At 40.1% G+C, this 23,689-nt stretch overlaps 1 protein-coding gene across 1 annotated transcript in view; it reads left to right on the top strand.

Moving 5' to 3' along the window:
• nr3c2 (nuclear receptor subfamily 3, group C, member 2) overlaps positions 1–23,689 on the top strand; it is a 78,999-nt gene that overhangs the window by 4,329 nt on the left and 50,981 nt on the right. The gene's annotated exons all lie outside the window — the stretch shown is intronic.

Below are 23,689 nucleotides of genomic sequence, written 5' to 3'. Positions count from 1 at the left end.
ACGTGTTTATAGAAATAGGAAAACATATGAAGCAGATTACAAAAAAAATATTTTAACTGTGAGATGCAGAGCAAACTCTAATTTCACAACAGATTTGTTTGTCTAATTTCAACAACCTTTTGTTTCACAATCTGCATTTCAGATTCTGCCGTTTCTGGACATATAAAAGTCCACATCACAACTGCATATATCAACCATATAATTATAACTAATTGTTGAAATTTCAGTCGGTTTGTCAGGCTGTGTTTTGTTGGTATTTCTTACCTCAGGTCTACGGAGTGGGTTTTTTCTGGTAATGAGTGGCATTTGTGACACTAAAACCCACAATTGTTTTCTCATATTAAAGTGTTTGCAGTTTTGCAGTTGTGGGCTTGCTTTTGTAGAGATGTTCATTGTGAATTGGACATAACACATTGGACATTAAATCCCACTAAATAAATCATAGTGAGATCATTATAATTGTTGATGACAATGAAGATTATATTTATTCAATAAGATTCAACATTGTCTCGAAGGGATGATGCAATGTCAGACAGATGTTGAACAGGAGAAGGAGAATTTAAACAGTGTCTGGATTTTAACAGCCCTGTTGTCAGTTAATCCCAGCCTTGCAATTATAAATGCTCCTGTCGGTACCAGCATTATATACAAAATAATTTAATGTGCACGTAGCCATTTACAAAGGACTGATTATATTAGAGTTCCCAAAACAGAAGGAGTGATCTAAGCTGGGGTGACTTTCATATAACTCATATGATACGTATTTTGTCCCTTGTGCGAGTGTTAAATATAATCGGCATGATACATTTGCTTTAATTTATAACAGCCTTTGTCACGACTTCCAAGGCCAATAGACATTTGCTTATAAAACTATTAACATGCTGCAAATAAGTTTCCAGGATGTTAATTCACTTAAAGGCTGTTATGTGTTGATTGTGTGTGTGTGTGTGTGTGTTTGCACATGTGAATCTCTTATCTGCCCACACGTGTCCATGTATGTGTATGCATGACTATGAACTGACAGAATAAGAGTGGAATATGACTGATATTGGCTATTAAAGCTTATAGTTTTGTTACCACTTCAAAATGGTATCAAGTGAATGCAATTTACACTTTAATCTATTTCCTTGCAGTAATTATTTAGAGTTTAGTATTTTAAATGATTTTCAGAGAAGATATCCCAGTGAGGTGACCCTTGGAGTAAACACAAGGGGGCAGGGAGGGGTGTGTGTGTGTCTGTGTGTGTGTGTGTTAGTGCCCTCTTGTCTCTCGTACAGTACAGTAGCATGGGACCATAATAGCACTGTAAAACAAACACTTGGCACGGCTGCTGCTCTGTAACCGGAAAGCGAGGCAAAGGTTGTTCCTTATCAAGGGACTGTATTCACCAAGGAAGCTTTATTGAGTTGTTATTTTGGAAGAGGTCTTGGAAAGAAAATAGAAAAATGATATGAAATCAGTATCGCTGAAGTTGTGCCAAGGACAACAATAATTACTCAAGACCTGAGACATGGCGCTATACTGTGTGGGTGCCCATGCAGCTTTCAGACATATTGTTTTTTCTTCTGCATAGAATTGCTTATGTTTTGCAATTGTTTCAATCCAAATATGTATTGTATGGTGGCTCTGAAGGACAAGACAAATCAACAATCAGAAAACACAAAAACCAATCAGAAAACACAAAAACCAATCAGAATACACAACATTAAATCAGAAAATATTAAGACAAATTAGAAAACACAACAAATGAGAAAAACACAATGACAAACATTAAAAAATGTTTTAGATTAAAAAAATATATATTGCAAGAGGGCTGGCTATTTCTTGGCGTATAATATCCCCATTAGATAGGCTACGACTAGTTATGATGGTTGCCTTGTGATTACATAACATTACATTGATGTGATGTGGTTTAATGTGAATGTTTATGGGGCAGCACGGTGACGCACAACAAGTTGTGTGGGTTTCCTCCCACAGTGCAAAGACATTTTTGGGACTACAGATGAAAGTGACCTCATTTGCTAACTCTGGAGTATTGATGTGGAAACTGAAAAGGTTGATTGATGTCCCTGATAAATAAAAAAAATAATGATAATGCACGTATGTAAATGTGTATGTACGTAGATCACTGTTGGTGTTTGTGGAGCTGAAACCTGTATCATATTTCTTTAGAAACATTTTTTTGGTCATACACCTATAGTCGTTTTTGTTGCAAAAAGAATTCTGTAACTGATGTCCATGTTATTTTTTGTTTTCACAAGATAAGATTAGCTTGAATTGGAGTTAAGGATAAGAGATTAGCTCTGAGGACTATTGGGCAGGTCAATGTGCCTATCTATAAGGCTTTGGCATACTTAGATAATAATGGCGTCATGTAAAATATTTAAATCTATTTTACTTGTGCTAGGAAGCAAATCTGCTTTATCATGAAAATAGTTCGGCCATATCATTTAGTTTTATGCAAATACACTTGCACGTATACCCTCACTGCTTTATATTTCAGATAGCTGGAGTACATTTTGTTTATTTTTTTAATCAATAACATTTTATCCAACTATGTGTCATTTTAAATTTGTTGTTATTATTTTTTTAAAAGGCAGGGATTAAATAATAAATAAATCGGCCTGCATTGGAATTGAAAAATTAACTGCTGCAAGGTTTGTACCAAACCCATATGGGTAGAATGACAACCCATTGTTTTTGTAATAACATGCAGCTCCACTATGGCTTGGGGCTAGTGTACCTAGCTGTCTTCACTACATAGTCTTCTTTCTTACTAATTGTTTTCATTGTCAATGGAAAGATTTACTCTGTGTTTCAGAAAGCACTGAGATGAAAGGAAAATAATTAATTTCAAGTTGCCTTGTGCAGTACGTCTCTGCTTGAGGGGGGTGATGCTGTTCGTTAACAATGGCCCATTAGTGAAATTATTAATCACTCCGAGTGCAGAAGCACCCGGCGATGCCAACAATCACTTTCAATGTCGCGAGGCTGCCAGGATAAACTATTTGACACTTTTGATGGGTTCTAGAGAAATTACTTTTTTGGCTTGTGGAGTGACTGATGGTATCTGAAGAAAATTGTATTGTTTTTTTGTTGTTTCTGATGTATCACTCACCCAAATCTACAGGAATTATACTGATATTTGTTGGACAATTGTTTTGTGCAAGACTAGATACAATACAATACAATACAATACGAAAAATGCAAAAAACAGTTAAATTAGACACGTGTTTAAAACATATTGTAGTTTCCTACTTGTAAATCTTGGAAAAACCTCATTGCCACTATTTTTTGTCCATTGTCCATTTTAGAAACTTAGTGTTGGAGAGAAGATTCTTCCTCATTAAGTTTAGACAGCATCTTTTTGAGCTTACAATGGCACCATTTATTCTTCACAGAGTTAAAAAATAAGTAAGTAATAGTGTCTACGTTCATGCATTTGAGTCATTGCTCTAGTTTCCCTAAATCGAGTGAACATGATTTGGCAACAGTCTTGGACTTTTGATTCTTTCGGTTCCAGTGAGATAGATTAGAATAAAATTAGAAAGAAGAGTCGTTGCCTTGACAACACTTTCCAAAGCAATCAGCTTGAGTCCAGAGCTCTTAGCTCCAACAAACTAGGCTGCCAAGTAAGAACATGCTCCGTGGTGTACTAACTGCAGATATGATAATTTTTCTTTATCAAATTATAATTTCTGTTCATTCATTCAATAGTTCTTGGAAATTACCTGATTTTGAACCAGCTAAACATGTTCAGTGAACATATGCTGGGGAAAGCTAGGTAGCAAATTACTTTGTGCATTTGTTGCAACTTAAAAGAAAAGTTGAATCAGCCTGTAAAAAGAAGAACAATTAACTAGTATTAAGTATTAACTATGTATTGGAGCTTAGAAAATATGAGCCATTTGTGGCATTTAGTGTTTTTGAATTACAGTAACTGAAACACGTGATTAATTGCTAATAATATCCACATTATGATAATCAACAAAATCTCCTGAAATCTCAGGCAAGAATACTTACAGGCATGTGTGCTGTTGCCCAGCACCAAGCATAATGACTATGGAAAATGTCGTTATATAGATTAGTTTCCCTCTGCAGTCTGTGAAATAAATCTGGTGATATCTGGGCCCCGACACTCCGGGTGATTTACACCGGCCAGGGAGTATCAGTTTCGTGTGCAGTGGCTGATGAGGTAGCTGAGTCACTGCTTCTGTCATGTTTAACCCGGTGAGCCACTTTCTGCCTCCCCCAATGCCCTGCTCCATTTTACAACAGTCTGTACCCAAGTCGGACAATCTTTAAGAAATAAATACAAAATATAATTACTATTGCTATTACTTGTGCAGACATCAGGGTGCAGACATCAGGGATAGAAGTGCAGCAATAGAGGGGAGAAGCACTAAATTACGCAAAACAAACAACAACAAAAAGCTGCAAAGAATTACAACTGTTCTACACTATGCCACGCAAGTGACTGTTTCATATGGATTTCGATTTCCAATTGTTTTTTTTTTAAGATAGTTGAAAATCAACTATGGCCACACATACAAAATCCTCCCATTCAAGATCCCATGAACATAGGCAGTATACTACCTACCGTTAAAAAGACTGCATTGAAAGCAAGTGCTTACTTATGGACCTGTAAGATGAATCATCTTCATCTTCGCACTAATGGACAGCATTACCAAATATAATAACTTTGATTTGAAGTCTATTCAAAAGTCAACTAGAGGCCAGTACATGTTATAGATTTATAATTTTGCAATTCCCTTTGCTTCCATTGCCTCCAATTTACTGAATTTAATTTACTAAATACACAATATCTTTGTTATGCGGAGTCTGCTATCAGATCCATCTGATGTCTTGTTTGTCTGTCCAGTTGTGCGTGCCAGTGAAAACACATTTACTTCTTGGTGGGAAGATGGGAAAGAGGCAGACCTCATCTGCACTCTGTCTTAACTGTTTTAAGAAAAGCTGCTCAGCTGCCACACTCACAGATCAAAAGCGTGACGGTGTTTTGAAGTTAGTTAGCGTTCCTTCGCTAGAAGTTTACTCCTACAGTGAAATCCATTAGATGCATTTTGTTGGAAGCATGATATTTTGTATTTCAAAATGTTCAAGCCAGATACCAGTAAAGTGTTTATGACTGAAATTTAGGGGATATAGTGTTTACGGATTCTCTACAGCACAGCTATCAGAAGCCAGCCTTGGAGGGCTGTGGTCTCTGCTGGTTTTCAGCACCACTGATTAATTTGTCACTAAATGGCTCAAGAGTCAACACGTATTGTTTTTAAGACTGTAATTGGCTGCTACACCGTGGCTGTCCAGGAATTCAGTTGCTCTGAGCGGGGATCATCAACGTTGGCCCCTGAATCCAGATCCAGCCCCGGTTTTCTTTTCTCCCGGTTAATTGGCCAGACTGGCTCCCAGGTAAAGGGAGGGTGGAAAACCAGCAGTTCTACTGCTGATCCCTGCTCTGCAGTAATACTTCAATGCATTTCCATTTTAAATGTATTTAAAAACATGTGACTCATATGCTGTCTATGTGTGCAATATATAGGGCCCTGACTAATGATCAAGCACATGAGCTGTCTATCTGAATGTCAGAAGTTATCCTGCAGGTGTCCTTGTAGGCACTGTGGATTCGGACATAATTTGGCAATCTGCACAGATACATGACCAATTATACAATTAGGGCCTAATTATGCATACAGGCATTTTCGAGGCATTCCTCATTGAAAAACAATACAATTATACTATTGTAGATACGTGTGGAAGAATTGAAATACAGATGCAAGACTAATAAAGAATAAAATAATATCCTACTGGTACATTGCATTCTGACATATTTACTTAATTTTGCATATATGAATATCTGTTAACCATATGACCAAGACTTAAACACACAAACATTAAACATGACAGGCTGATGTACGTAGGTGACAAAACAACTGGAAACACTCTTGAGTCAGCATGATTTAAATTCGGACTGAAAAGCATTTGGTCAGTCCAAAGTGGTAATACCAAGAAAATAACAGAACATATAAGTCACAGTTACGATGTTCTCTACTGATAAGACTGCTGAGTCATGCTAAAGTAAATGGAGAATTTGGTATTTTGCTGATCTGCATTCAAAGTTGGAGATGTATATCTCATTATCGCCTTAAGTATCGTCCTCTTTTCTGAACACAGGCATATTCCTGGTCTCTTTTACATTATTATTACGTTATTGGCATTTGGCAGACGCTCTTATCCAGAGCGACGTACAGTTGATTAGACTAAGCAGGAGACAGTCCTCCCCTGGAGCAATGCAAGGTTAAGGGCCTTGCTCAAGGGCCCAATAGCTGTGCGGATCTCATTGTGGCTACACCGGGATTAGAACCACCGACCTTGCGTGTCCCAGTCATTTACTTTAACCACTACACTACAGGCCACCCCTTTTGAAGGGTAATCCTTTGAGGTTTATTTTCCAAGAGTCAATATTACTCTAAATATTATTAAAATAAAGTTACAGAAGCTGAAGCACAGTGGAAGTGGTAGATTTTTTTTCTCACTGAACATATTTTCTGTTTTTGAGTGGATACAGATTATTGTGGCTTTTTAGAATTAGAACCTATAATGCATTTGGTTTGCTGGAGCCTTGCTGTGAATAGGACAGTGATATTAGATCGATAGAGAAGCACGCTTGTTTTGCCAACCATGTTACAAAATAAGGAACTGTTGTCGCTAAAGCAATGTCATCTTAAAAAGTTTTAACGCTTTTTAACGGTATATCCTGTTACCATAGTAAGTGAAAATTCACTGTGAAAAATTGAATGAATGATTTAAGGAGTTAAAGGACAATAATGGTTTGGAGAAATGTTTTTGTGAGGCCTCATCCACTGTTTTCAGGAGCCGATGAATGCTTATCAAACAACAGGTCCACAGCGCAGACATAACAATGAACCTTCGATGTATTAAATATTAAACATTCAATGACACTACAGAAAAACTCACAAAATATTAAAACTGACAGCTAAAAAAGAAAACAGACTTCAGTCAGTGAGTCAGTCAGGAGTTTTGACTAGAAACAATTTTGCAGTCTGGATGTACAGTCGAAAACATCCGACTTCATTCCAGGATTGACAAAAATCACTCTGAACTTTGAAATTACAAGCAGCATGTTAAGGAAAACAGCCAGATGTCTTTGGATCAATTCAGGGATACAGTTACAGATATTTCTCAGTACTTACTATGGTTGCTTGCTGTGTGGGCCAATGCTGTCTTATACTGTGTCAAACATGATATATTATTATTTCTATATATGATATATACATAATTCAGGGCGTAATTGGTTAAGGTTTATGTCTGTAAAGTACTAATTATATTTATATGCAGTGTTTATATTTTAATAAATTGTGGCATTGTTTATAGCTGAAGCAGGGATCTGTGATTGATAAACCAGTTCAGATGGCATTTTTGGACATAATTAATTTGTCCCCTTCCTCCTTTTGCAAGCACCCCTGTGAGTTTTTACCAAAAGCAGGATTAGTGCCAGTACTGATTCTGTCTTTGTCAGAGGCAACTAAAAATCTATCAAAGAGTATTAGGAATGTGCTCAGACAAGCTAGATTATCCACTGTGGCTAAAAGAAAAAATGTTCTGGACAGTTACCGTTTAATATTATTGAGAAATAAGAAAGTCCAACTGATGTAACTAAATATTACATCATCCAGCATAATGCATGCTTAGAATACGTTTAAAAAGCAAGTTAATTAGAGTGCCTGATTTCTAATTAGATCAGTTAATAAAGGGAAATCGAGTCACAATGCAGTGCGTAAATCAGCTACAGTTACTGAGTCGTTGGTTTAAGCTGTATTGTAAATGCTTACTCCAGATTCTATTACCTCTGCCTCTTGCTGTGTCTTCAGAATATGCTACAGTAATGCCTCTGCTTTTTGAAAAAAAAAAAAAAAAAACACTTCTTCAAATTTGTTCAGGGAAGCTTTGTTGTGTTTAAATTGCTTTCACATCCTTCTTTGGTTTCCCCCTGGTCATTTTTGATAATTGTCTTCCCTTGGCAATATGCCTAAAATTAAGAGAACTGGTTTACACAACTGATACTTTATTGCAAAACCAGGGCTTTGGAAAGGACATCGGTGACATGTAACAATCAATTGCAACTTAACTTAAACGTGTAAGGTATTTCCACACTGAATCAAAGTGAGAATGTATTTTCATTCATATGCAGATCCCTCTGTTTTGGAGAGACATTCTGAACTCTTAATGCTTACAATTGACACTATTGTTTTTGGCTTTTGTATGTTTGTGCTGAAGAAGCTGTTACACTATGTACCATATTTTCTCCAGTCATATGTTCGTGACTAAACTAAAAGCAAACAACAACAGAAAAAACACGCCCAGCTAGATTGGGTTTCATTTGTGTTTGTGCAAGCATTCATGCTAAACTGCTCATTGTGAAACAGGTTGGCCTATATTTCCAGGGTGGATGGGGTTCAATGACATCTGCAGAAATGGCTTCCATTAACAAAAAACACTTCAAAAAACTGTTTAATTGTTCTGCTTGAATGGCCAGCGGAAAGTAGGTCATACTCTGCCTGCTCAATTAAAGTCAAAGAAAACTAGTGCGCTACAAACCCACTCTATGGGATCGTGTTACGTAACCCATGCTACGATGCCACCTAATAAATCTTTTATATAGTACAGTTGCCATTGAATATGACCCAGAAAGTGCACAGAGGCTCTCTTTATAGTCATTTTTGTGAGGCGGAATCAAACCTCGGCTTTGTTTGGTCTTGAGTTGCGGTGGTAAAAAACAAACGGAGACACCCCCCACGTTGCACTGACAAAGGCTGCAGGATTTTCACACACATCTTAAATGTAGCACCCTTAGGATCTGCAAGGTGTTTGACACAGTGACCTGGCCTTCAGAAAAACCTCTAACCGAGGCAAGTGGTGTCTTACGCCGACTTGCTATATTCCTCCTGTATACTGGTGGACACACGATTGTTTTTGCCCTTCTCGTGAACAGTGTAAATGGTTGGGATGTTACTCGGCTCGGCGTAATAGCAACGGTGCTGTTGTTTTTCCATTTAAAACAGTTGTTTGTGAGGATTTGTTGTCCTAAGCCTATTGGAAACTGGTATGCCTTGAAATTGGAGGAAATTGGATTTTGTGTGGTAGACAAGGCACATTATATGACCACTAGGGGAGAGGTAAAAAAAAAGAGCGTATGTAAGTGGGGCTTGAAATTGATTTTATGGGGGGAAAAAATATTCTTGAATTCTTGAACAAATCTGTTGGAAATAGCTTGGTTAGATGCATGGACAGACGCAAGCACACACACACACACACACACACACACACACAAACACACCCACGCACACACATTTAATAAATGATACTTGGCCTTATTACCAGTATGCATGCTGTCTAATTTGTATGTCAATCGTTGACTTGGCAAGACTGATAATCTGATAAGAAATGTTGAGGAGTACAGTATTTGCGTGGGTGTTATGCTATGCTGTGTCCTTGTTCTGCTTGTTACACACTGATAATGTTCACTAGTCCACAGGAGGCTGGCTGCGGCCCATGTGACCTGGAGACGCAGCTGATGTAGTCCAGAGCTCCTGGAATTAGTTGGCGTTGTCACTGGCTGCTTGGCAACAGTGAGAGGGGGCGGGGGGGGGGGGGGGGGGGGGGTCATGGCATAAGCGAAAAGGGAGTGCAGAGGCCACAGGAAGATTTGCACTGCCCGGGCAGTCCAGGCTGTTTTAAATCATTATTGTGGACCGGAGGGAGATGGAGGAAGCAGATAGGAGGCGGGTGCCAGGGCTAGCCTGTTGCGTGAGAACGGCGTGGCGGCTCACAGGATCGCCCTCAGCAGTGACTGCGTCGTGCTCGGTCTCCTTCGTCCCAACACATTACTGTACGCATGGCACTCGGAGCTCGGAGCTCCACCAGACGCTTTACTGTACCTGGCAACCCTTCAGCCAGGCCGTGTTTACTGCCCGCTCTTGTTTTTACCAACTACAGCACAGGGCCTTATCAGCCACCTTGTCTAGGCCGCAGATTTTAAATCTGTTTTTGGAGCTCTGCTCGGTTCTGTGGGACTTTATGAGCCAGATTCTTCCCATGTCTTTGGGATTTTCCCCTCCTAGATTTCCAGCTCGGAAAGTTGAAATGTACCATGTGCCCTCTCTCTCTCCCTCTGTCTCTCCCTCTGTCTCTCAGTCTTCATCCGTGTTCACCATTTCTTTGCTCTAAATGACAATCTAAAAGGGATGTTTGATTGTTGCTACTGAAATAGATCAACATTCATACCAACAATCCTAGCAACATTTTAGGAACCATTAGAGTTCAGAAATATTGTTGTTGTATGTTTATTTGTTGTTCACTTCCCACCAATATTATTTACTTGCTAACAGGATGGGGTATTGACATAATTTAATGCATTTGTCAAGTTTTCATCTTACAAGATCCGTTTTATTTTTGCAAGTATGAAACTGCAGATGTGCCACAAGTAGGTGGATTTAAAATATTTTGCATCCGAGGCGAAATTATGTAATATCCGTTACAACATAAATCTTCCCAATGCAAATAAGCTTTTAATCCGTGCTTAAGGCATAGCTTCAGGCCACATCTGGACTGAGATATTTGTCATTTTCTGCAACAGATCACACTCTACCACTCGAAATAAATGAGAGTACTAATATAATATAATATTTTACCTGTGCTCAGCCTTCAGGACATGTAATGACATCATGGACTTTCTTGATCCCTATTGGCTAGAAAATGGTTTCTCTGACCATGTAGGTATTTTAAACAAGGTCCTAATAAAATAATTTACCTGGCTTTATCAGACTTTAGAAGATGTGCTTATATCTGAGACTTCCTTGAACAGAGGCTCATCTCCGATTCACGCCCAAGTTTTTTTTTAGCAGTTCCTTGCGTGCAGTTGCAGCAGTGGTATTTTGCAGTCTGTTTGCATTTGTATTTGCAGTAGAACCTCCTTGCCGATAGGCTAATAGGCCAACATGGCATTCCCATGGGAAAGCAGCCTATTATGTTGTTCATATCACCATGCTAACAAAGACCAGAGTTTGAATCATTTAGAATACTATACCAGAAATAGAATGTGAAATATATTTAAAACTATTATGCCAGCTCCTCAGGTTGCTAATGTTTATAGCATGAATGCACGACAAGCATTTAGCGTGGAAATATTCCAGGACATACGCAAACAACCATCTGGGTAATTTTAATTCACAGCTTATGAATATTGAAAAACGGCAGTCGTGTGCAAATGTCCGGGTTTTGGGAACACGCGTTATTTGAATAGCTTCGCGGTGAATATTTAAACTTTCAGACGCTTGAAAGGTTCTCCTCATTCCTGCGCTTTTACACAAGAAAATGTGCTGGGCCTTCCCCAGGGTCGAGGAAGAGTAAGGGCAGGCGTTCAGGTGCAGTGACATCACCCAGTCAAACTAATAGCCGTGTAATGGCGTGTTTGGATTCAAGAATCATTTTTATTACCTCCGGTCTCATGCTCGGTTTCAACACCCCAAAGACTTATAGCAAATTGAAATGTACAGTTCTTTTCTGTAGGGCACTTTTTTGCATGACATGTTGGGCACGGGCAGTTTAAAATGCCTTAGTTATGTGTCAGGTATAATTCAAACCTGCAGGTTTTACCTTGGAAAGGAGAGTGTCTGCAGAGCACACATGCACAAGAAAATGACGCAAAGACATCGCGACAATGAGATGCAAATGTAAGCACCTCTGCACATAGCCAGTTAAGTTTTTGGCCTTTGTTTACAGAGTGGTAAAGGATATAGAATAGAAACTGTGTTACCTAGAGACGGCAGAACTACTGTACAGGACTTGATCCATATGGCTTCTTCCTCTGAAATATTTACCATACTGCAGGTAAACAGAGTAGCGTAATTGTGCCTCTCACACACAAACCTTCCACCCAATATGGTTCCTATGCACTAATCCAACATTCTAATCCGACACCTCCATATCAAATTGACCAAAAGCTTCACAATTCTAACATGTACATGACAAAGACACTTGGAATGTCTTGTAAATCACTTGGGATTAAAAGCGTCTGCTAAATTACATAATGTAACTGTAAAAAATGTGGAGCTTGAATTCACAGCAAGTACAATAAGAACAAATCAATTGTATTTTTTATTTAGAAACTGAACCGTATTCATTGAAGTACAGAGGATGAATTATGTGGTATATGATATAGATGATCTAACAGTATTATTCATATTTCTGTCTTAAGATGAGACAATTTATAATATATGCCGTGAGTCAATATTTACACAAAACTGGAGTTTCATACGTACTCTACAGTCTAGAGAGGCGAATGCATTGTTTGATGTACTGTGTAATATTCAAATGTCAAATGAATCAAAACGCACATTCGTGCTTATCTTCACTTATCTGCTAATTTCCCCTGAAACCATCTATCCTTAAATGCGTCTGATAGAGCCATGTGAGCCTAAAAGAGTAGTTAGGGCTGTTGTTGTGGCAGTATTTAATGTATCATACAGAGCACTTCCTGCACACTTACTCATGGCATACTTGACATAAGACCTTGCCTGCTGCCAGCTGATTGGTTATATTTAGACTTCCTGTAAAGACCCAAGGAAAGTCTCTTGGCGCCTGCTACATGTGCAGGGATTTCCCTGGGTTTTCAGTAGGCCTTTGTGAGGAAGGCTGCTTCAATGAGACAGGCCTTAGACTCATAACCTTACTAATATTACTAATAATACTATCAGCCAAACCAGGTTTGCACTCTGAAGTGAGTATGTCCACTCACCTTCTTGGTGTACACTTATAGACCAATGGTCGGTTACATCTTTGGAACAATCTTGATCTCATGTAGGTGCAGCTTCAATTGCAGGTAGTGGTTCAAACTAGTATTTTGAGTCAGGAAATTAACAATGATACAAGTATAAGGCTACATAGTACATGCACTGTACAATCAGGAGCAAACTCCAAAACATATTTGTTATTAGCAGTTTGAACAGTATCATTACTGTTGACACTGCTGATACATGCTTGGGTCTAAGAATATACGTACACTTAATGAATCATGACGTAGTCATGATAGTGTTGTTGTGTGTTTAATAGGTCATTGGAATTATTGGCATAATTTCGGTTTATACAGTAACTGACAATTCATTTTGCTCTACTTACTAAACCCATTGTGAACTGCAAACAAGTACCTTATTTTTCATTAGCATATTATCTTGTTATCTTGTAGCATATTATATTGCTATATTAACATATTTTAATTGAAAACATCCACATTGACATTCAGACATGCACTCATTCAAAACCAAAACATATTGATCGCATAGTCATGCTAGACTGTCTGGATAGCAACTGCTTTGCTAAGAAGAGTTTTAGCACAAGAAGAGCATTGCCTGTCGTTCCCAAGTTGGGCTCGACCTCATCATCTTTCACCCGTACTGTACAGCTGGGCTGGCACAGTGCCCTAGATAGCGAGAAGCCTACAGTATACTGTACAGCACTGTGCCCGAAAGAAACCGCAGCAATTTATACACTTAAGCACGGAGGAACAAAACGAAATATAGAGTCTGAGTTACCAGCAGCTCATAAAACAACATCTGTTAATGGGATGTCAGAGAGGGAGACTGACAAGGGAAAGCAGGCTACTCCACTATCCTTAAAGTGAAATGTTCTTTTAGCCTATATAAATCTATTGACTGTTAATGTTCAAGAGTGCATTTAGCCAATTTCTTGTCATAGTCGTATAGTAATTTCACTTCACATTGGGTCCTACAAAGTTCACATTGAATAATTTCACAATGTGTCAAAATTCATGTTGTCTGGGATCCCAGGACTTTACATCTAACCTTTCAGGAAGGTTAGACGTAAACCATCTCACCTCACACACAGATCTGCTGGACAATTGCTGGCAGTTTCTTCCTAGATTGCCATGATATTACTCTGAATCTTGGCTGAGCTTGAATTTCACATTCTTTGTTGTCATTGTCATTCATTTCCGCCATGAATAAAGCACCGCGTTGTTGAATGGAATGTAAAAAAAAGACTTCCAAGAAGGAGGGAGGATTTCCCGTTATGATCACCCTGGAGGAGGGCCAGACACTAATGGCACAGAATTACCACAGTGGAGAAAATGAAAACCCATTAAATGCACTCTCCAATCTTAATAAAGTTTTATTGTTATTTTGGTAGAAATATTCAGAGCCTTTCTTTCCCCTGTTACGGTGTGATAGAGTTTAAACAGCGTGGCGCAGTGTTATAAACGCACCGTCATAAGTGGAGCAGAAACCAAAACCAAATAAGAAAGGATGGAAACTCAAACCAATGAAAAAGGGCCCTTTTGAATGAACGAGGGCATTGTGGCCGACCCGTCGAAGCGGTTGCTCCTTGTTTGAGGCTCCGTAAGACCCAGTTTTGGGCAGGACTCCAGCAGAACAGCGCAACACTCACACTGTTTTTGTGAGAGCTCGAGAAGAGAACTGCTGAGTCAGGAAAGCTTTGCCCTTGGGAGCGTTTGGAGGAGTCAAGTTTTTCCTCAAATCCCACCGGCTAACGAAGCAGGGAAACCAGGGCCCGTGTGAGTCACCTGGAGAGGCCCACGCTGTCCCAAGTCTCTTCCAGACCTTCACAGACTGTAGGGCTGCGCACAGTTTCATCAGAAGGACTGCGGTAGAGATGCACAGGACACCGCTAATGACCTGTAGCAGGCACACCCGTGTGGAACTTCACAGCAGCGGTTGGGGCAACTCAGTTTATTTGTAAACGCTCGATATACTCGATTCACTTTCAGTCCCTCGTAATGGATATCGCTGGGAAAGTTGCAGCTGCTTTCAATTTTGTTTTCTTCCTATCAGCATCTGCTGCGGACCCCTGAGTTTGTGTTGTGTTTGGGAACCAATTCGGATTCCTAACATATCTGACAGCGTTATAGACTTGACTCAGCTAGACTGACTTCTCACTGTTTTCATGAGCCAATAAAAAAAAAAAGATTCAAATTGTGCTCTCACAAAGTTTAGTAAGTGCAATTAACGTTTGTACATTGATAAATTGTGACATTTGTCATATGCGTGCAAGTATACATTACTATTTTTTGTCTGTAATAAAGTGCATAGTTGACAGTCACACTGAACAGTATATTGCCGTTGATGTAATCACATTTTAATGGCTCGGGTCTTTGACAGTATTTTGTGAGAATGCCGGAAAAAGATTTTATTGTGCGTGTGCGTGAAACAGTTGTGATTAATTAGTGTGGGAGAGGGATCAAGCGCGTGGCGTGTCTTTATTTTTATGCCGTTCGGCAGTTGGGTCGGAGAAGATGCAGTGCGGCTGGTGGCCTGACCTTGTGGAGAACGATTAAGATAATTGGCCTCACAAATCTGGAGAGAAGAAAGGCTTTCATTATGGACTATTACCCTGTAATCATTTTATTACCCGATGTGTCCAGTGGGGAGGACAGGGCCGGAGGGGAGGGGCTTTGGGATTTGTCTACGGTAGACCAATCATGTGCAGGAATCCAGCAGGAACAGCCAATTAAAACCCCAGAGGAACAATTTGTGACGGCGCTGCACAAACGATGCTCGGTTCTGCGGTCATTGAATGAGGGGAGGTGTATCGGTGCCCATTTCTTTATTTTATTTATTTACTAACCGAAGGAAAAATGACTTTGGTTTATATTTGGAACCGCAGACATTTAAAGTCAGGCTGAAGGGTGTACTGTACACACCTCTGTTATGCAATGTTTGTGCTGCCTGTGGAATCCTATAAGCTGCTGAAATCATTCATTTACAGTGTGGAAATTCAGATTGTTCTTCACTTATATGCACACACACACTGGCCATTGAGATAACAGATAAATAACCATTGGAGTGCTGTGTCTGGGTATTTTATAAGACCAGCTCCTGCTTCTTGCAGATAAACGTAATATGAAAACTAAAAAAATGACTAAAAGTAGTTGCATGAATGTAATCCGTGTCCGAATATTGAATCAATGTGGTGGCGCAGTCGTAGTGTGTTTTAATTGCATGCAGGATTTGTTATGTTGCAGAATTGTCTTTTGGCATGAAAAAGGTGTGTGTTATAATAGCATTGGTTATATCCAAGATGAATCGCAGCTGTTGCATCTGTGTTGTGGTGGGAAGTTCAAGCTGTCAGGGAGGAAAGATCTGGTCACCGGATGCAGACACTGTGTGCTCTACCTAGCAGTGAGTAGTTGTGTTGTAGAATGCCAGGAAGCCGCAGATTGTAATTATTTCCGTTATATCGATTAAGACTCTATCTCATTAATGGTTGTCATAGTACTTTTTTCCAAGTGTCTCAGTCTGCAAAGACATGTGCTAGGCCTACACCGCAGGAAGGCCTACACTACCCAGGGCTGATTATTTTGGTGGACCGTAACCCTATCCACCACATGGGTGGTTATTTTGCCTAACTGTAAACCTATCCTACACCTAGCTGATTAAGGTTAAGACAAATCAGCAAAAAAGGCTTCAACATGTAAATTAAAGTCTCGGTCAATGTCAGTAACCTTTCATGACATTTTTTATGTGTTTTGTACCAAGTAAAATTATCAGTGTTTGAGTGTTTATACAGTACATAGTACATTTGATTATCTGTTATAATGGCACGATGTGGCCAATCAATTGGCACACTATTGGACTGAACCCTAATAACCTTTTACTGTATATTTTATCAGATTAGATCTGCAATGGCATGAACTGGGCAATGAGGAAGATGATTAAAAACAATAACAATGACAGTATTTACTGTAGATGGCTTAGGTAAACAACGATATTTCAATGTTGCTCAAGCAATAATGAGTTTCAGTGATGAATGCTCCATGACTTCCTGTGATCTGCCCTGGCTCACATTAATTATCAGGGTTGCGTGTTAGCCTGTGTTATTTGTGCCAGGCGGTCGAGAAAGGTCAATGAGTCTGATAGGATTAAAACAGATTTGCTTAGTATTAAAATTAACCCAAGATGTGCCATGAGCTTTACATACAGTTTCAACAATACATATTATAACTAACAACTTCACCTTCTGTTGCACTGAGACTGTCATTTCAGTGTGGTGGAAATTAAATTTGGTACACTGCTTTATACTTAATTTTCCTTGCATACTGCTTTTCCCTGAATAAATATAACAGTACGCACAAAACCCGCATTTTATTTATTTATTCATATATATATATATATATATATTTTTTTTTTTCAAATTCCAAAACTGTTAAATAGCAGGATTTGCATTTGCTTTAAAAATCGAGTGCTGCTAATGACCTGGGTAACATCAGAGGCGAATAGCAATGTGGGGCAATGTACTGTATAATCCAGGACCTCAACCTTATCTGACGACATACAGTGGAATGGTTGATTTATAATTGAAGTTCAATGTCTGTATTCAGAAATATTCTATAGATACAGTGTGCCTTATAGCCTACATAACAGCCTTGGACACACTGTATCATTCAGTGAAGCAACTATTAATAGGAATAGAAAACATAAGGAATATTTGAACTACTGTAACATGTCCAGTGTTGATTCAAGTCTAACACGAGCGTAAGAATTTAAGAGAACATTTTACTGTGTCGAGGTGCAAATTCAAAATACAAATGTTTGAAGCCGGTTTCTGTGGACAGTACTTCGATGCCTCCTTCCCACAGATTCTGCATGCCAGCTGGGAGGGTGAGAATGATATAACATACTCTTTAAATCATAACCACAGCTTACACTTGGCAAGTCTCTGAAAAGATAAGGAATATAGTTTACAGCGGACTGTCCCACACTTGATGAAATGAAGCCAGTGACCCTGACACCAAATACTTTTTCAATTTCTGTTCATTGTGCAGTGTGTGCAAGTTTTATTAAGGGCTTCTCCTTGCTGCATTGTTGATTCTCATACATTACCAAGCAATGTGGAATAAGTCATCACAGCTTCTAACCTGGTTTAAAGACTGAGGTGGGCAGTTTCATTAAGCTGGATAGAGGATGTTAGAATACTCCCATTTAAATCTATATAAAATGTTGATTCCGACAGATATATTTTATGGCTTTCTCTCTCACACACTAGTCTAGGCCAATGTGAACATGGCTACAACACTACAAAGCACATTTAGCACACCCATATCTAAAACAGCACAGCAGGGTGCTAACACAAGATTGGGGATTTTCATCCTTTTCAAAAGGAGTTTTTATTTCTTTATTTTCTAAAGCAAAATCAAAGAGTGTGCTTTACTTTAATGTTTTTGTGCTTTATTCAGAGAGGTTGAAGGCAAGAAATGGTCACAGACAGGGAAGGAATTACTGCTCTGGAAGGACCATGACAGGGAATTGAACACTAGCTGGTACACATTCTGCTCGAGTGGTAATCTGGACTATACCACATATCATGTCCAAAAGGAAATTTTGGTGAACCTCAAAACATTTATGTTGTTCATTATTGCTCTTAATTCTAGATGGAAGTGGTTTGCTTTGACATATGTAGTGAATACAAAAAAAAGAAAGAATGTTGGGTTTATAAGCATAGGCAACACAGAGTAATGATGAGGTAAGTAATGTTATTTAAAAAAAGATACATTTTGTAATACATTAACGCATTGTAAATGCCGTTTGACCTTTCTGACAAATTGTAATGAAACACAGGAAACTTTCTCTGAGCAAAGTTTGAACCACTTCCTTTGACCATGTTCAGAAATAAACTGTCAGACTCATATTTTATTTGATCTTTTCCAATGCTGGTGAGATGCTCCACTAGACTCAGTCAATGAGTGAATGAGGCTGAGGCAGTAAAAATGGTGTCTGGGAAACATGTATCTGCCAAATTATTGGACAGCTCCAGTTAAGCCTGTTGGTATTCAGTGTATTGTCAATTTTCTCTTTTCTCCTTCTTCTCTAGTTCTCTAGTTCTCTAGAAGACGGTATCATGCCATTGTATATTGATGGGAACAAAGGTTGGTTGACAAATGACGAAACAAATTTGAAAAGAATCTGTCAAATGTCCCATCCCAGGTGATGAGGAATGTGTCAAAATCACTGGGAAACATTCTGGATCTATTTGTGGGATAATGTTTTGAAAATGTTCCCCAAGCAGACTTAAAAGGTAAATTTATTGAGCATTGGTCTGTCTATCAATTCCGCACTGTAGTTCTATATTGCTGTATGCCATATCGCGTAATTTGTTATGTTGACATTCAGAGACATTCAATGAAGCCTTGACTTTCTTCCAAGCATTGCTGTTCACCTGATTCCTCCAAGTACATTATGCTATTAAAGCTCTTTCTTCTGAACTGACCCAGAGTGGACCGGCTTTAGAGGTCTGAGGTAACCCGAGGTCCACCCCTTATGCCCACGCATTCCGCAAGAGCTTTCCTTCTCTCGCAACTCCAGAGTCAGTTGCACACAGATATTTCCAGTCGCGCTTGACGGCCGGAGTTGGGAGCGGGGCGAAGTATCCGGCACGATAATCATAGAAGCCGAAGGAGCTTCTCAGCTTGGAAGTTCAGAGCCACCTGCCCCTGCTGTGTCACTGCTCTGTCAGAGATGTTACAGTGGAGGAGCAGCCCGGAAGTTTCCGCTGTCAGAGACGTTACAGTGTCAGCCTGGAAGTTTCCGCTGTCAGAGACGTTACAGTGTCAGCCCGGAAGTTTCCGCTGTCAGAGATGTTACAGTGTCAGCCCGGAAGGTTCCGCTGTCAGAGACGGTACAGTGTCAGCCTGGAAGTTTCCGCTGTCAGAGACCTTACAGTGTCAGCCCGGAAGTTTCCGCTGTCAGAGATGTTACAGTGTCAGCCCGGAAGTTTCCGCTGTCAGAGACGTTACAGTGGAGGAGCAGCCCGGAAGTTTCCACATGCAAAGCTCCCAGAAAACTTTACTTCAAGCGTTAACTTAAAACAGCCAAATATTTTCTACTTGAGAGAGAAAATATGATCTTCAGTCTTTTTACAAGACTAAAAACACTTGATAAGATTTTTGCAGTGTGAATATTGTCATGCAAATTTTCTGGCCAGTTCTGTGCCTCCAGATGCTATATTACCCATTACAGTCCGTTAGAAGTGCAAGGGCAGGGACAGCTGGCCTGGGATGAAATAAATGAGCGGCGCCAAGCCTTTAACATGAACGATTGCAGTTACAGTATGAACTGTACAAATAATGTACGACAGGAAGCACACGTACCCGCCACTTATGTGCGATTCATACATTTGGCCGTTTGAGCTCATTTCCAGTCATGCCTCGCCCCGTTCTGAGCTGCAAACATGGCTGATTACATGTGCCATCCATCCGGCCATTAACATGCATTAAGATTTCAAATCCTGTTAGCCTGTGATAAACAGGCTTTGGAACAGGTTTTCTTCCCCCTGTCGTGTGACACCACAAAGCCAGGCTGAGCACCCTACAGACAGATGAGCAGACTGCTACAAACTGATTCATACCCCGGGCTGAACGGAGAATAAATGATTTTGACTGCTCAAACATTTAAGTCTTTTCAAAAGTCAGCCTCACTGTCATATTTATACTGCGTGAACAGTACATGAAGGAAAACTGCAATGCTATCCGTAAGTATTTGGACAGTGAGATGTTTTGGCTCTGTAGCCCAGCACATTGGATTTGAAATGAAACTATGACTGAGGTTAAAGTGCAGGATGTTTCATTAATTTGAGGGTGTCCATATTGGACACCAAAAAAGTGTCAATGTAAAATAGGCCATCATGAGGCTGCCAAAAAATAAAATCGGAGACGTAGCCAAAACAGTGGGTGTGTCAAAATAAACTACTTGGTAGATTGTTAGGAAGCAAGAATGCAGCAAAAGCTCAACAATAGCAAGTGACACTGAAGACCAATAGCAGATGGCTGAAGAATACTTTCAATTAAATTAAATTAAAGAATAACTAAATTAAAATATTCATTGTTGCATTTCAAATCCAATGTGTTTGAGTAGAGCCAAAACAACAAAATGGCACTGTCCAAATCATTACAGACCACGCTATGTGCTTTTTGTCTCTGTTCTTCCTGCTACGTTATCTTTACAGTTTTTACAGTGTTTTTAAGGTGAGCACTTCGCATTAAAACCCATCAGGCGTTCCGTGCCTGCCGTTTGTTTTCGAAATGCGCAATAATCCAATTACTGCTGGGAGGCCCTGATTTAGCAACCCCCTCCGCAGCGTGACGTGAGGAGCTCGCTCCCTCTGCTCCACCCAGGCGGGGGACCGAGCGCTTGCGTGTCATCACCATGGAGAACCCGCTGACCTCCCCAGCGCTCCAAATTACCGCCTCGCTCAACGAGGCTAACTTCATCTGAGCCTGCCCGCCCGTTTCTGTTCCACACAGCGGTCAATGAAGAGGAGACGGGGGGGGGGGGGGGGGGGGAGGAGGGGAGGGCAGAGTCTGTGTGAGAGAGAGAGACACAGGGGGAGAGAGAGAGGGGGGAGAGAGAGATGGAGGGAGAGTGAGGGAGATGGGGAAAGAAACAAACGAGACGTGTTTGGGGTGTGAGCGCGTAGAAGGGGTAAAATTGCTAGCCGGTGGGCGCGGTGAGGGGGACGTGGCCCTGTTGCCTCTCGGTTGTTTATTTCGTTTGCGGGAGCAGAGCGGAGCATACGCTGCCAGAACAGGAGCCGAGCGTGATTTGATCAAGTGCCAGATACTGCGTGCGCGGGAGAAAAGTGGCCCAGACAGATTTATCAGTCGCGTGTCTCTCCTCGTCCGTGAAAGTGAATAAGTGTATTTACCTTTTATTCAGCATCTTGAGAAGTTACTGGGGGGAAAAAAAAACTAAAAAACATATTTCAGATTTCTTTATGAGATACTGCCACCTGGAAAGTGCCGTGTTGTTCAGAATTCCAAAATCAGATTCTAGTTCAGCAAAGGTCGTTCAGCAAATCATCACCTGCAATGGTATAGTTCTTTCTTTGAGTTTCCTGTTAATTTCCATCCAAATATGACATTGTTTCCAATCTGACTGCCAGCATTATATCCCACCTTGCCATGAATTTATAGTTTCTGGTGCAGCTATTGAGCACTTTGCCAGCCTCCCTTCAATGTGTGATTCTCATTATCTTCACCAGTTTGTCAGCTTCTTTTTGGTGGATTGTCTTCCCTTGGGTGAGGCCAGGCACCTACTCGATCAACGAGTGATGATGTTCAGTCTCTCCAAGTCTGGGTTCCATTAGGAGAACAAGGCAGGGGCCTGTATCACAAAGCAGGGTTAGTTGGATAACTGCGCTGAGTAAAACCCAGAAATCCTGCTTTTTGACAATAACAAAAACTGGTAATTTAGCTGACTGTGGGGTTAAGGGCCTTTGTCAAGGGCTCAACAGTTGCAGATATAATTGTGGCTAGACTAGGGCTTGAACCATCTTCTGGGTCCCAGTCATGTACCTTAGCCAATAGGCTACAGGCTGCCCCGGTTCCTGACTAGCAGCTCTGTGTGGCATCACACTCCTCACATCTACTGGCCTGTCTGAAGGTGTGCCCCTTGTTTCTGAGACTGCAGGAGCAGGAGGTGTTACTCCTCCATAATGGAGGTGATGAGATCAATTACCAAACACCACAAGCAATTACCAGAGCTGCGGTGTGTTTTATCTGCCCTACTCTGCTTAGTCTCCTAGTCCATTGCTCTCCTGCCCTGACACACACCTAACCCCTGGACAAACACTGTACAGTCTTGTTTACACTCAAGTGTTTATACTCAAGTGTGCTGGCTGCAGTTCTTACAGCAGACAAGATGGCTGCCATAACAGTTGTTGGAAAATCGAATCGAACCTGTTCGATTTTCGTGTTGGGCTTCCTGGAGGTGTTAAGAGACAGAGCACAATATCGAATCGCATTCTCTGCCATTTCTATCAATCTGCTAAGATTTTCTTTCTGGTATTCTGTGTCTTGTGTTTTTTACTGTAGTTCTCTGCTAGGGGATCGAAGAAGCACTTTATCATGCGTTTTCAGCGTGGCTTAATAGCTCTGCATTTCTGTCCAGTTAGATTTTTGCCTTGGTGCCTTTGTGTCTTTCGTCTTCTGAAGCTGCCTCTCTTTGCGTATGGTCATTATGATTTCACAGGAAATGGCTACTGGCTGCTTGCACATTACATTGTTTGGTGCTTATTTTTTCACCGTTTTCACTGTTGGCAGCCTAGTCAGTTGGGGTCATGATTTGATACAGAATTACTGCAGTTTGTCAGCACCAGAATTGCCACCTGAATTGCATTATATTGGTAAGCAATTTATGATTTGAGTGCTCACTGTTATTCTAGTAACATATAACAATTACTGTTTATGCATATAAAAGCAAATGTATGTTAATACACTACTCCATACTACCATTATGAGACAATGGTTTAATCTGGTCTACTATATGCATCCACTCCATGTATGGACAACACAATTAATATACTTTAAGACAGGTCTGATGGTAGTCAGATCATCTCTAACTTTGATTTATTTTCAACAAAATTAGTACATTTCATGATAAATCATATTTATTTTACTCATATAACGCGCATATTACAGAATTAGTCTGTGCCAAAGTTTCTTATCGTCAAGGACTCCAAAACACCGAGCCTGGTTTTCATCCAAATCATTATGGTTCATCTCAGTCACATCATGATGTTCTTACTATATTTTATCTTGTTTTTCCTTCGTACCACTAGGTTC

This window comes from Conger conger, chromosome 8 (genome assembly GCF_963514075.1).
Source record: "Conger conger chromosome 8, fConCon1.1, whole genome shotgun sequence".
In the NCBI taxonomy this organism is placed as follows: Eukaryota; Metazoa; Chordata; class Actinopteri; order Anguilliformes; family Congridae; genus Conger; species Conger conger.
This window is presented reverse-complemented; position numbering and strand designations above follow the sequence as displayed.